The 15,366-nt window shown below is 33.0% G+C and overlaps 1 long non-coding RNA gene across 1 annotated transcript; it reads left to right on the top strand.

Moving 5' to 3' along the window:
* Positions 1–10,166: 10,166 nt before the first annotated feature.
* LOC105348274 (uncharacterized) lies at positions 10,167–15,027 on the top strand. The gene is made up of 3 exons (XR_903541.4): positions 10,167–10,324; positions 10,418–10,745; positions 13,923–15,027. It is a non-coding gene; the product is annotated as an uncharacterized lncRNA (long non-coding RNA).
* The last annotated feature ends 339 nt before the right edge of the window (positions 15,028–15,366 follow it).

Here is a 15,366-nt window from a genome sequence, read left to right as displayed (position 1 = left end):
GGCTAAAAACAATGTATAAAATTGACCGCAACCTTTTACCCAGTTATGTAATGGATATTTTTCCAAATAAGCGTGCTAATGTATCTAACTATTCTACCAGAAATGCACATAATTACATTATACCAAAATGTCGTTTGGAATTGTATAAATCTTCGTTTGTTCCTACTGTTGTTGATGAATGGAATGCGCTTTCAACGGATGTCCGTGGAAGCGACTCTGTTCGCATTTTTAAGGAAAAAATACATGTTTCTGTCAAAAATGAAAATGTACTTACATGTAGAACTAGACCTAATTTTTTTACATATGGGGATAGATTTTTGAATATCATTCACACTAAACTTCGTCACAATTGTGCACTAAATAATGATTTATTTCGATGTAATATTATCAACAGTCCACTCTGTTCGTGTGGTAAGCTCGAAGATACTTACCATTATTTTTTCACATGTAATAAATATAAAGATGCTAGAAATGTTCTATTTAATGACGTTTTTCAAATTGTAAATCTTAACATTGTCAATACTCATGTTTTACTTTGGGGTGACAGTTCAATAAGTGACAATGAAAACAAGCATTTATTTACATTAGTTTATAATTTTATCAAAAATACTGAAAGATTTAACTGATCTTATAACCACTAGTACACCGTTATTTACTATATACATGTCAATTGCATTTATGTATACGTCCATTCTATCCACTGACCTTTATTTATGTTGTGTACACATATTTTGTATTATATCTTTGTATTGGGAGAGGGCGGTCTAAGTTATAGAACTTGTGCCCAATCCCAATTGTATTTTGTACAATAAAAATATGTTCAAATCAGATGAGATTTTGACTGAGATTTAATCGTTCTGATGTCAACTCTATTAAAATGAAATTTTCGAAAATCCTATAATTCATCCAATGATTTCGAAAAAGATGTCATTTGACGCAGAAATGAACGAGCATTACAAAAACCACGTTTTAAAATTAGTTTGAGTTCATTTTAACACGATTTAAATTAATCTAAATTTGGAAAAAAATTAAATTTCATCCAATCAATTCGAGAAAGATGTCATCATCAGAATTGCAATTGAAATTCAGATATCATGTTTTGAAATTAGTATAAGGTCATTTAAACACGATTTAAAGCTGGTTGGTCCGATTTAAAATCAAATTTTGTGCATGCTCTTAAACGATGGTTATACTAAGTATATGTATAATAATAGACATTGCAGTAGTTTTCTCAGTCAATTTAAGCCAAGTTTCATTAAAAAAAAATCTGTACAAAATTTTTTAACAAAACAAATGAGATAAAAGGGTATCGTTATTTCGCCTCAGAATAAAATTCACACATGACGTCGAGATTGGTATTGTTGTATTACGACTTTGACATCGCTATAAATAAAGGTCGTAATTCAGGCATATTACAAATAAACATGTGTACATTTTGTTCACTAATTTTTCTGAAGTTTGCTTTGTTAACAATCGATGGATAGCATGCGGGTTGAATTAACCGATCATTCGGGGGACGAAACCAAACGGTATCCTTATCAAACTATTCCTATGATGTTTTTTCGTTTGCCCAAAAAGAAATTATTTTTATTAGCCGGGCTCTGCTAAAAGCAGAGTCCTTGCTGTAGGCAGGCAAATCGCCAATGTTACTATAAATAGCACAACTTTAAAGGTAAACAAAAAACCAAACAGCGTCAAAGTAAAAGCTTCCGCTATACCAAATAGTTACACAAAGAGTCACGTTTTGTCAAAAGTGTTGGCATTTTTTTTTTAATTTCAAGAGAATTGTCTATATCTTTTAGTTTTCTTATTAATAACGTGTTTTAAAAACAAGACTATGCATTTTGGACACATATAATGCGCATGAATTTCCATGAACTTCTTTGCTGCGCGGTGAGGAAATGGAGATAGGATATGTCCTTTATAAAAATTTAGATTATTGAGAGTCAAAATTTGTACATGACAAATTTTGATTCTCAATAATCTAAAACTCTAAGACATTTGACGTTTTTCTATGAACTTCGATAAACGAGTAAATGAGATTAACCAACATTTGAACGTAACAAAAGCTTTTTCCGAACAATAGCCATATTCAAACCCTGAGAAAGTATTTTGATTAAAATTGCGCTAAAATTTAGAAGAAAAACAAAATAAACAGAAGTAAAATCTTTGACACGATAGAGATATAACCGTTACGCTTGTTGCAAAATTCAAGGCAGCAACTGCTGAACTTTTTTCTACTGGACAGACATATTTTTGTTTATAATCGCTTGCAAAATTTGGTCGCTCTCTGACAATTTGCCGACATTAAAAGCACGAGAGAGAGAGAGAGAGAGAGAGAGAGAGAGAGAGAGAGAGAGAGAGAGAGAGAGAGAGAGAGAGAGAATTTTTCAGTCTTTACTACACAATATGCATAAAGACACACCAAATGAGCCGGGCTTTCAGTACTTTGATTTACTTGATTTGGTAAGCATTATACACGTTTTAACTCAGCTCGTTCAGGCATCTGGTGTTAAAAATGTCACTTTTAATAGAAAGATAATTTCCTTTGTTAATCTTGTTGAAGAAATTAAATATTTTACTATAGAAAGAAATGTTTGCTCCAACCATAAGGTCATAAATTTCAAAATGTTTTAGTCTGTATTTTCATAGGCTATATAATATTTGAATTTGAACTAAAATTAATTTTATCAAAGTATCTAGGTATTTTACAAAGTTATAACACTTAGTTCAAATAGGGTGAGTTTGAAAAAATTTCGAAAGTGTAGATGTGTGTGCAAATCGGGGTTTGGATTCGTATTTTTCAAAAATATGAAGTAGTTATTCCAATGAGGAATACATCAGGAATACATGAAATATCTCTGTTCTCTAATCTGTATTTCATTGCTAACAAGGCTCTGTCTTGGTATTCTCTATCAGTGAAATGTCTATGTAAAACTTTAAAAAGTACTGTAAACGTATTATATTTGGCGTGTACGATATTTGGCGGAAAATAGTTTTTGAACAAGTTGCCGTGGATTTAAATTAGCGAATTCCTGAATATGACTATTCTTGTATATACGGATGGTATTTAGCCATGTACAATGTACTTGATTTAGCGTAAGCTGCATTCCGCCAAAAGTGCTAAATAGAATACACAGCCAAATATAGTACGTTTACAGTATACACTATTGCTTTTATAAATGTTTATGTATCTCGATCTTTAATAGAGAGAACTAATAAAGGATATTTTTTGCCTGCTGTTTGATCCATATTCACTTATATACTTATATGTATATTTCTGAATAAAATATTTCTTAAAGGTATATGTGGCGTATTTTTTCATGCTAAGAAATATTTGATTGATTTATTTATTTAAATATGTTATATAAAGATAGACCTTCACAACAAATTACCCAGTTTATATCAATAGGGTTTTCAAGATATGGAAATTAATAAATAATTTTATAATTATTGTGGAGTCTACAATAAATACAGCATTTGAATAAACCCTGCCTTAAATCGGTCACGTGATACCACGCTCAGTCTATCACAAGAACAATGGCGACCACGAGAATAATAGGTATACCATTTGGCAAAGAAAGAGGAAAGAGTCAGACTGACACGGATAGGTACAATGGGAAGATTGTCATCGGAGACCATGTAGATTGTTGGAAAAGGAATTAAAGCCTAATTAAAGTTGTAGGGGTTTTGCTAGTCAGGTTCGTACATGTTCCATGTGTTCCATAGTTATAAACCACAAGTGGATTTTCGTTTAGAGGAATTTTTGAATAAAGAATAAATAAACACTCTTAGTACATGAGGGGGTATTCGCTCATTATACCGTGTCGTTGATGCTAAAATCGTGTTTCATCTTTATTACACATAATAAGCAATTTATATCGTTCTACATTAATGAATAACGGAATAATAATGCTTCGGGTATCATCTGATATAAGAATTATCTAATTTAAAACCTGAAAAACGTGATTCAAATTTGTAAACAAATTTTTTTCAATACTAGGTTTTCTCGCACTCATGCACAGTGGCGTTACGAATGGTGAATCACATTAATATTCATCAGACGTGTATCAAAGTTTAGAGGCAAACAAATTGAGTTCATTGCTTTTAAAAATTTTCTAAGAAACAAACTTCATGCGAAAGAAAATTATCTTTGTTCGAAGAATCAAATGCTCATTTTTTACGAATTATGGCAGCCAATATTAGTTAACTTATAAACTGTAGTCTTTCAGTATTATATGGATTGTCTTGATTGTTTGAAGATTGCTGATCAATGCTTTCTACCATGTTAAAAACTAAGATGCATGTATATTTTAGATCCATGTTAATATTTTAGCTCCATGTCCAAAGTACTAGTATATTGATCTGTTTCCATGCTATTTATCATTTATTCTATTGTGAAACGTTTTGAATTATGTTCTAAAAATATATGTACCATAATTGTTGAGCCAATAAAATATTCACTCACCAAAAAAAAAAAAAAAAAAAAAAAAAAACATCACATGTACCTTGTTTGTTAGAGAAGCATACGATAAGCAACATTAACTGATGGGCATATTTGGCCCTATTTTCCAGCATCCATCTTTATAGTGAACCCAAGGTCTACTAGAATTAGACGATTTTCATCATGACCGCTCCATGTCTTCTTTCTTTTTTTCGTCCTTCCCTCCTTCATTAACATTCGATAACATTCGATATATAATGTACTCTCTCTCTCTCTCTCTCTCTCTCTCTCTCTCTCTCTCTCTCTCTCTCTCCTAATATCTAATATGTCAGAATGCATCTTTGTAAGCTTTAGGATGCAAGTAACACGGCTAACAAACAGTTTCTCACAATCAACAAATCTAATCAAGGAACGCAAATGTCAATCAAACTACAGCTGGTGGATAAACAAATTTTCTTATTTAGTCAGGGTCTAGATCAGGCATCGATGAAATGCAAACCTTAAACGTGTATAGTGATCTTGCAAATTGATAAAAATTTATCTGTGCACTTTAAGTTGAATTAAAGAATAAAAAGTTATGTTTAATTTTTGAGAAATTCTTAGAGGATGTTCTAAGATAATTTTCGATAATTATATTTTTGCTGCAAAATCACTCAATTCTGATTTTATCAACTTAAAAATAAATTATGATAAATACTTGTGGGATGTAGATAGTTTTTAATCTTAAAAGAGAATTCTCTATATATAATGGATATAAATTATATTGGCACAATTTTTGTACGGGACGACAATGTTCATTTATTCCATTTATGCCTGGTTTTTCTAAGGTTTCTCGCTCAAAATAGTTATATACCACAATTATTCAACATTTCTAACTAATTCTATCTAAATATAAAAAAAATGTGGACTAATCAAATTTCAATTAGACTTGTATAACCGCTTATATACAATACGCTATCGCAGAAGAGCAGTTTTACAAGTTTTATTTTAATCAGATTGTGAATAAATGCATATTTACATTCTACAATTTTTTATTTTATTGTATGACAACATTTTTAACCAATATCATTACCATGGAATAACGGAAAATATGATATCATAATATTGTACCAAGCTGCAAAATTGGGGAAATTTGAGTATTTCAAGGTATGCTGGAAAAGATCATGTGCATGTTTATAATTTAATTTTCATTCTGAGGAAGTTTAAGTATATTCATTGGTATGAAGTTTTAAAAAAGGACGAATTTTCTGTGAATCATAAATTTCAAAAGCGATAGGATTTCAGCAACTTTGTTGCACAAAAATGCTTTTGTTAGTAAGTTAGGAAAATTTAAGCCAATTTTTTCAAAAGCAACAAAATTTTTCAGTGACAACCTTTCAAAAAATAGTCCAAGTCCGATAACTCTAACTTTACTAACAGTCATAGAAAACATTTTTTTTCCTTGTTATGATATATCCATTAACTGACTATTCTGACAACAGAAAGTTTTTATGCCACCCCCCCCTCCCCTCCCCCCCCCCATTTTTTGGGTCCGCTTCGGGAAAGGTACTTTGTCATGATACATGCTTGTATATAAAATATCCCGCTTGTTTTTTTTCAATAATTTCTGATATACAAGAAGTATAAATGTCAATCTGAAATAAGTAGATAGGTTTTCGAGGATTTCCCATGCTCATATAAGAATGTTCGATATCTCTTTATTTACTTTGAATGCTTTTGTTTTTTACTTCACAGGGTTTTATTTTTGATTTATTTCATGAAAAAAAAATGGAAAATTTTATCATTTTGATAAACTCAACGTATCAAAATGCATACATTAACCGGAAACGGAAAATAATAATATTACATCAAAATCATTTAAAAATAAAACCTATTTTGTTTACCTACGGACATGAGCTCCATGGGTTATTGTGTATAAAACATTACAGTTGTTGAAATCTTAAATGGGCATTGTCAGGATTTTGGTCAAAAATTATTTTTCTGTATTTGATGTTTATAATGCTTTAGTAAGTCACTTGTAATGGTCAACCAAAATTTGAGTGTCAGTCGTCGTGGAATAGAGTTTACAATTTTTTGTCATCTAAACAAAGCTTTGTTTACGTTTTAAACGTACAAGTGGAAATTCCAGTTTTAACCCAAAATGAATGCGATGAACGCTAGGTACTATTGATCTATTATGCTGAAAACAAATTAGAGCAGAGAAAAATTACCTTGAGAAAAACGTTTACTAGCATACTGAACCAATATAAACAAAAACAGGGCACGAGCCTTGTTTACATGACAAAGAATTATGAGCTCTGTATTTTGCTTATAACTCTACAACTGACAATCAGAGTTTGGTTGAGCATTTCTAAAACATTATAAACACTTAAAATAGAAAAATGAAATTTTGGGCTTAGTATTACTGGATAGTTTAGCGATATTCATGGAAAAAAGTCTTTGGGGATCAATATTGCAGCACCTCAAGCCCTGACCGTGCATTCTATTTGTGATTAACTTAAATCAACCCCTCCTGCATTCTTTTATTTTTCAAACCATTAACATTCAACAGTACAGGAGGTACATGAACATACGTGTGTATAAAATTTGCGTTAAATACTAATGTCAAGGGTCCAAAAAATTATGTATAATATAAAATGCAACATAGTTATACGTATATCAATAAGCATATTAGAACCATTTTAACGAGATCTTGGACTTTCGATTGAACGTAGCTATCTATTTCTTACATCAAAACAAGTTAAAAATGACGCGTTTCAAGCGAGAGATGCACCGATTGCGTAGTCTTAGCTCAAAAACCAGACAAGTTGATTTCAGAGGCTGAGTGGCCGGTGTAATGAAGAATAATGACCCCCGTAGAATAATGACCGGGGGGTCATTATTCTACGTAGAAAAATGACCCCCGGTCATTATTCTACGGGGGTCATTATTCTTCATTACACCGGCAATGAAATACATGTAGACAGGCCTGCGTCACTTTGCTGTTTGACACAACTACCCAAAGTTCAAGCTCTTGTTAAAATGGTTCTAAATAAGAGAAACAATAGTAATATTATAAAAAAAAGTGGTAGAAAAAATGGATGATCATGTAAAACACAGGTATTCAATACGCAAAGAGTAATAATATATACTAAAATAGATTACACTGTACAGCAGAATTGCTCCTGGATGTTCAAAATAAAAGTGCTTAGTGTTTGCTGAATAGCACTTAAAGGGACATGATCACAATTTTGGTCAAATCATTTTTTCTGTTTTTATTATTTACAATGCATTAGGAATGCATTTCTAATGATCAAATGAAATTTGAGGGTCAGACGTAGAGTTATAAGCAAGATACACTACAGGGCTCAACATTCTTTGTCATGTAAACAAGGCTCGTGTCTTGTTTTTGTTTACATAGGTTCAATATACCTGCAAAAATCTTTTTCAAGCTGATTTGTCTATCATCTTATTTATTCTAAGCATAAATAAATAGTTCCTTATGTTTAACACATTCATTTTAGGTCTAAAACTGAAATTTTTACTTCAGCATTCAAAATGGAAACTAAATCGTTGTTTACATAGTAAAGAATTGTAAGCTCTGTAACTCGCTTATATCTCAACGAATGACACTCAAATTTTGATTGCTTATTAAGAATGCCTTACTTAGCAATGTAAACATTAAAATCGGAGAAAAAATCGACCAAAATCGTGACCATGCCCCTTTAATATATTATTAGTACATAAGTAGATTTTTCCAGAATTGTTTCATCTGCATTCTTTCGTGCATGTACATAATTAACATGGTCACGATTTGGGTCAAACAATTTTCCCCATTTTTAATGTTTACAATGATTTAGTAAGGCATTTCTATATGTCAACCAAAATTTGAATGTCAGTGGTCGAGTTATAAGCAAGATACATAGCTAACAATTCTTTGTTATGTAAACAAAGCTTAGGTTATGTGTTGTGAATGGTTAATGTTATGGTAAAGACCTCGTAAGTTGTTAGAACTTCTGTCCCAACCATTTGTATACTATATATATGTGTATATATACAATAAAATATGTTCAAATCAAATCATGTCTTTGTTTACATTTTCAAAGTTGAATTGAAAATTCGAGGTTTAGATCTAAAATGAATATAAGAAACGCTAGGAACTGTTTATTTATGATCAAGACGGTGTAGCCGATAGAAAAATTAGCTTGAAAAGGAAGTTTTACTGGTACCAATGAACCAATGTAAACAAAAACATGGCATCAGCCTTGTTTACATCTTGTTTGTTACTCTACCACTGAAACTCACATTTTGGTTGATCATTAGAAATGCGTTACTATAATAAAGCATTATATTTACATCTACTAAGTATTATTCCCTCTATTTCTTACGGAAACTTATAGTTAATTCATAGCTCTATAGAAACAGCCAGACTGAAATCTACCTGCCCCATTTATCGATTGGTCGAAATCTACAGCGGCTGAAACTGACAAGAAACTGACAGGACAGATATCGACACGCCCTGTTATCGACTGGTCCAAACCTACTGTACGGCGACCTAACGCTAACGCGGGTTATGTATTTTTTCTGCAATGTCGCTACCTTCATATCCCGAATGAATCACCAAAGAAAGCATTTTATTGTGTAAGTAAACAATAAAAATAGGAAAATGATATTTAATCAAAATTGTGCTCATGCCCTTTGAACACTTATAACTGTACTTTAATAGCTGAAATTTTTTTAATTGCTAACAGACATTCGGATATCCCACCACAGTTGTGTGTTTTAAACACAATTATACGCATATCTAGATTGTAGATGTGCTCGCATCATCATCCATTGTCTTGGAACACAAGTTTCATCTGTCTGTAATGTATTTATTTTTATATTTTTTAAAACATTCTGTACCAGATCACTTTTACTGTGTTAGGGTTGGCAATTTCACTCAGAATGTATAGTATTTCATTACATATCTTCTACACTTAAATCACTACTTTACAGTTTTGGATAGACTTTGATAAGTCAAAAAGCTGACGAATTACGTTCACTCAAAGCGCAAAAATTGGACCATTAGAAACTAAAAACTACTAATTGTACATTTTAGCCCCATAATTGTAATGCAATTTCTTATCAATTTTGTGGTTTTAAATACTTTCCTTTTCCTTAAGTGTGCACAACATTGAACTCATAACCGTGCTTCGCATCCTTTTCCTTTCTACATTTTTTACCTTAAAAAACCTCTGGCATTGTTGATACCAGTTGACAATTTTCCAATTCAGGTGCTGTAATGTTTGCCGTTTGTTAAAACATGTAACGTCACTTTTTTCCTTTCTACAAAAATATTTTCGTAAAACAATAGTTTACCTAAATTTCTCAGCTTTATTTGCAGTAAAGATTTATCAGATGCTGATACATCTATTTTCTTTGATTTTAGCGGACCGTTGGTCATATATGGGGTAACGGTAACATTTGAGTCTTTAAACGAGTTCAGAATTTTAATTTGGGCTCTCTTTAAAGGTCCATTTATTATATCATACACTGAAATTTGTTTTTAGCAAGGGTATTTAAATCCTTTTCACTCATAATGTTTAAAAAAACAATTTTTGTGAGACCTTGAGCAAAAGATATTGTCGGCTAAGTCCCAGTGACCCCAACTTCACCCAATCTATACAGATACGTCACTGAACAACACAAGTGAACCGTGAACTAAAGTTGCTCAATACACCTTCCTGGGGTAGTTTACAACACATATCGGTCATGCGCATTTGCATATATACATGTGCACGCTTTAAACATAACACCTGTGTTTTAAAAACAATTTTTTCTGACGTGGTCTGGAATTCCATGCCACAGCGATGCGTTTATATTTAGCGCAGTCTTAATTTAAGTCTGAAAGAAGCACAAGTAAGTGGTTTTCTGTGAATTTCGTTACGAGTGTTTTTTCCAAAAGAACGATCCTTAGTTGTCAGAAATTAAGATAAGAACGTATATTTGTAGAAAGGAACTGAGGATCAAGACGCAGCCTTCTGGATCCGCCTCTGTATAACATTAACCCACTTTTCTGCGATCTATCGACCAGTCTCTTTTCAAAGCGTCGAGCTGCAGCGACCGCTGAGCACATCACGGCTGTTAGTCACTCGTCGAGAGATCAATGAGAGCAGAGGTGGCCTTGATCCATCTCTTGTTCCTTGTTTACATCTTTAAAATCTACAACCAGAGCTTGAAGAACGGAGACCCAGAAACGCCGCGGATTCCTGGTTGGAATTTTTTTGGACGCTGAAACGGATATTAAATGTAACTTGATTGCAAAAAGCCAACATCAAAGGTAAAGAAATTACAGTATATGTTTTATGTATCTAAACCCTCTGTGGTATAGCAACGTGTTTTCAGTGATGATTGTACATGTATATATGTCAACTGACCAGTATTGTATTATGGGTATTCGTGTACATTGCTTGGGCGTAGTCTATTATTTTAAGAGCGTAATTTCACCATAAATCAGATCGCGTGTATGTGAGACTTGATGTGAATAAAAACGCACAGAGAGACGTGAATTGATGATTTTAAGGAGCAAGATAATTGATAACCATGCATATTATAATTACGTTTCATAATGTCTAAATTTAGAGCAATGTAGACTTGTACAATTTATGTTGCTTTCGTCAGAAATTGTGTGTACTACCTGAGTGGCCATTATCTGAATCAATAACCGACGTACAATTGTGACCTTTTTCTACTCACAGTAGCGCACTTGATACGATCTTAAGATGTAACATCTGTCATACTAATTTTTGTTTGATTTCTGATTCCTTGTCTTTAACAACTCGGCCCTTTCCTTATTGTTGATATAAGCTGGCAACGTTATACATGTATTGCTAACAATATATATATAGATAGACCTTAATGGTGTATTAATGATATATTTATGGAATATACAGATATATTTAGACGTAAATTGGGAACAAACCAAAATGTTACTAACTTCCTCTAACATTAGACCAAATATGTTCTGTAAAATAATTTTTTTAACAGAGGCAATTATATTGCTATTAGTCAATACATGTCCAATTGCTTTGCAAAATTCATAGGTTATGATGGTCAGAAAATTTTGCTGAATTGCTCTTTTAGACTTTATGAATATAAATCTTTGAATTACATTGAGCAAAAGAAATCACTATAGTTGCCCATGATCAATAAATCACAATTACACTATGTTTGCTAATGTCGTCACTGAGTTGATTATAGATCTTCCACACCAAATTGGCAAATCCAATTATCGAATTTGTGCCAGATTAAGTTGCAATGACCGCAATTTTCTACCAAAAACTACGCTTTTTCAAATGCAACTCTTGAAGCTAGTTAGTGAAAAGAGGCACAATAATTGACTTTGAGTACGCTCTGCAAAACATATAGCTGTGGTAATTTGATATATCATCTGGTTTATCAGGAAATAGGCTCTCTAGCCTTCGTCCTGAAAAATTGCTTTGAAGTAAGGGAACTGCATATGAATAGCCTTTTTCACCATTTGGACGTACAACGGACACTTGTTCCAAAACAGTCGATCTTTTACTGAATATACATGTGAAGTGATTTTGGGTACAAAACAAATGACGTCAAATTCATTAGGTTAATTACACACGACCTTTTGCACAAGGGCTATTCTTGTAAATCGACTTAATTTTGTTTTGCTGTGAAAGTCATGACACCGAACAAAACATTTTTTTATGAAGTTCGCGGCGTGTGTACGTGTGTTTACATTCATATTGTAAAGCACTCATGGGGAAAACTGTAAACATGTTTACGATGTACAGCTGGCCGAACTAAAGTAATCGTCGGTGAATTTGATTAAGTACTTATGATAATCGTTAGTAATCTTGCTTGGTATTATCCGGATGGACAGTGGTCAGCTTTTAGGTCAGGGACAGTTAGAACTCTGACGTCATTACACTTGACTCTAAACAGCACAATTTGCAAGCTGTGCTATTAGACAAAGGGTATCTTATATCGGGTGATTTAATTGCGCAATTACTTTCTACAGCATTTAAAAAAACTAACCGTGCACTTGGCACTTGAACGGTTTACCTAATTAAACTTAAAACATAAAAAAGTAAACCTAACCTTATCGAATTCTCTCTCTCTCTCTCTCTCTCTCTCTCTCTCTCTCTCTCTCTCTCTCTCTCTCTCTCTCTCTCTCTCCACATTTTATAAAGATTGCAAGCTGACTGCGCATATTTTACGTGTAACGTGTTCCAAATGTTTGCCTTTCGAACGTTTGGAAAACATGAACCTCCGCCAAGATGTTCACTGTAGATTTGTCTGCCCATTTTTTCCCCGTTCTTTTTTGAAATATATATCCACAGTCCTTGACTCCCAGCGTTTTTCTTTTGAAAGCTTTCCATGTGATTAATGACTAGTGAATTGTTACTTGGGGAGTATATCTGAAATCATGGCAAATATGATATCAGCGAATCAGCGATGTAAAAATACATTTAAATTTGAATAAATAGAGGTTTCTCTAAACTCGCATATAAAGAGATTTTTGACTTTATGTACCTTGCTGTCAGTTTGATAGAACCCAGAAATCATGCGTTTTCCAAGGGAAAAAAATAAGTTATAAACTTAATAAGAATGTTGATAAATGTAAGAATTTCAGTAACATGCCAGTGTAATTTGAAATACTAACTTTTGAAAACCCCCAATAAACACCCTACCCCCTTTAAAAAAAATACGGCGCAAAAGATATAGTTTATCTTGTCAAATCTACATGGATATTCAAGGAAGATAAAATCCCAAGGCAGATGAATCAAATTAAAATGCTCTTATCACGCCATTACATGTACACACTATACTTCATCTTTTGAAGTATTTCATTATTGTTGTAGCTATATCAAATCATGAAGGGTCTTTGCCATTGCTTTACTCACTTGTGATCAGATTTAACTTGAATACTCAACAAACATCTTCAGGTTCAAGGGTTAGTGTGGATGTCATCGTTGAGTCTATTACATATACACTACGGTTTTTCAAATTGAGTATTAGTGTATGCTATATATGTTTGATCTCTAATTTTAATTAGCCTGAACTGAACTTGATACCCAATAGTGATCGGCATACGTTTCTTCTTCTTCAATTACGTGTAATAATGCAAGCTTCACTGAGATCAAAAAATATGTATCTACGTAGATAACTAGATATATATCTGTATCAAACAGAACAGATGATTTATATATGGATAAAAATGATTATTGATATATTCTGAATCCATGTATTAAAAAGGGTCATATTGATATATTCTGATTAAAAAGGGTTAAATATTATGATCCTATATGCTCCTGCACCTTTGCTTTTGCATCGCTTTTTGGTGTACATAAGATATTGAAATATTTTTCTTTTACCTGTTACAAACAACTATCTAAAATTAAATACTTTACAAAAAGTAGAAAAATTATGATGATAAATTATGTGCCATCCATATCACCAACAATTTTTGTTTGTTTTACAGATTGCTGCCAAACTTAACCGATACGGAATGATGCTAAGAGAGGACCGCCATCAACGATTGTTACCACACTTGCCCCTTTTGTCGCAGCTACCCAACAATCGGGAGATCATCATTGATTGGATGTCCGATGATCACATGACCGAAACGTATGAACTTATCCAACAGTGTGCCGAAGATGGACATGGGTTTGGTGTGGACGAGTTTCAGAATGAAGAGGAATTCCGCGACGAAATAAGAGAATCCTTCTGTTTTGTTGTCATCGACGAACGAACGAAAGAACTCATTGCGTCATTTATTATGACGTCAAGCAAGTTCTATCGGGGTTCCCCGGATGCAGTGGACCCCTATATCATAGTGAGGCCAAATGACCGACAAAAAGGAATTGGCGAGTTTTGCATGAGAAAGGTACTGGAATTCTCCGAAATTCTTGGATATCAGGGAATGTATGTGGACACTTTCTGCAATAACCTGGGAATGCAGAAAATCATCTCTAAATTGGGAGGATTCATTAAATGTGGTTGCCTGCCCATGGGAGGTAAACTGAAGAACGGTAATATCGTTGCGTCTCTCATCTTCTTCAGAGATCTTACCAAGTATTCCAACGGATGACCTCGAACGGTTTTCAAAGAAATTGAATTAAAATGGTCAAAAAGGCTTAAACAGTCAACGGAAGGGGTCATCTGCGCCGACGCGAACTTTGCCATATAATCTACGAATATACCCCGCAGAAATCAGATTGGCATGATGAACAACTTGGAGCGTGTCTTAGTTAATATCACAGCTACTACACGTATAAAACACGCAGCAAGCATTGCATCCAGTCTCTCCTGTGATATGATCTAAGCAAAGAACTGATCTCACGTACATGTAAGTGCACGTGCACTGTGGTTTTAACACATGGACTTATACCGACAAATGGCATCAAACTATATAGCCGTGGGACCGAATTTTATAGTTCTTAGCAGTTTATAACATTTACATACCATATACTTGTACAAATCACAGGGATATTTGTTATGAAGATTTTAATTCTATTTTTCTGGTTTTGGAATCTATTAGTGTTCTATATTTGAAACCGACAGAAATAAAAGAATGTTAAATTTTCTTCTCATCTTTTCAATTTATTGTTAGGAACGTGTAAGTATAGTTTGTCTGATTTTAAATTACTTAAACACCAAAAAAAAAAAAAAATCAAGGTTGAAAAAGATATTGAAGAAGTACCATCTGACAGTAAAAACAAGTTCCATTCTTGGGTAAACAACATGTGTGGGTGCGTAAATGCTATTTATAAATCCTCGAGAAACACACTGCTGTAAATTGATCTATTTCGTGTACAAAAAATGAACTGGAAAACGGTACTAAGTTTATCGACCAGAATAAAACCCGATAACTTGGTCATAACAAGGGTTCTTATAAAAGACCAAAACCACTTCCAACAAACTAA

The sequence above is a fragment of the Magallana gigas genome, chromosome 5 (genome assembly GCF_963853765.1).
Source record: "Magallana gigas chromosome 5, xbMagGiga1.1, whole genome shotgun sequence".
In the NCBI taxonomy this organism is placed as follows: Eukaryota; Metazoa; Mollusca; class Bivalvia; order Ostreida; family Ostreidae; genus Magallana; species Magallana gigas.
The sequence above is the reverse complement of the archived record's forward strand: the minus strand, read 5'-3'. Positions and strand labels throughout refer to the sequence as shown.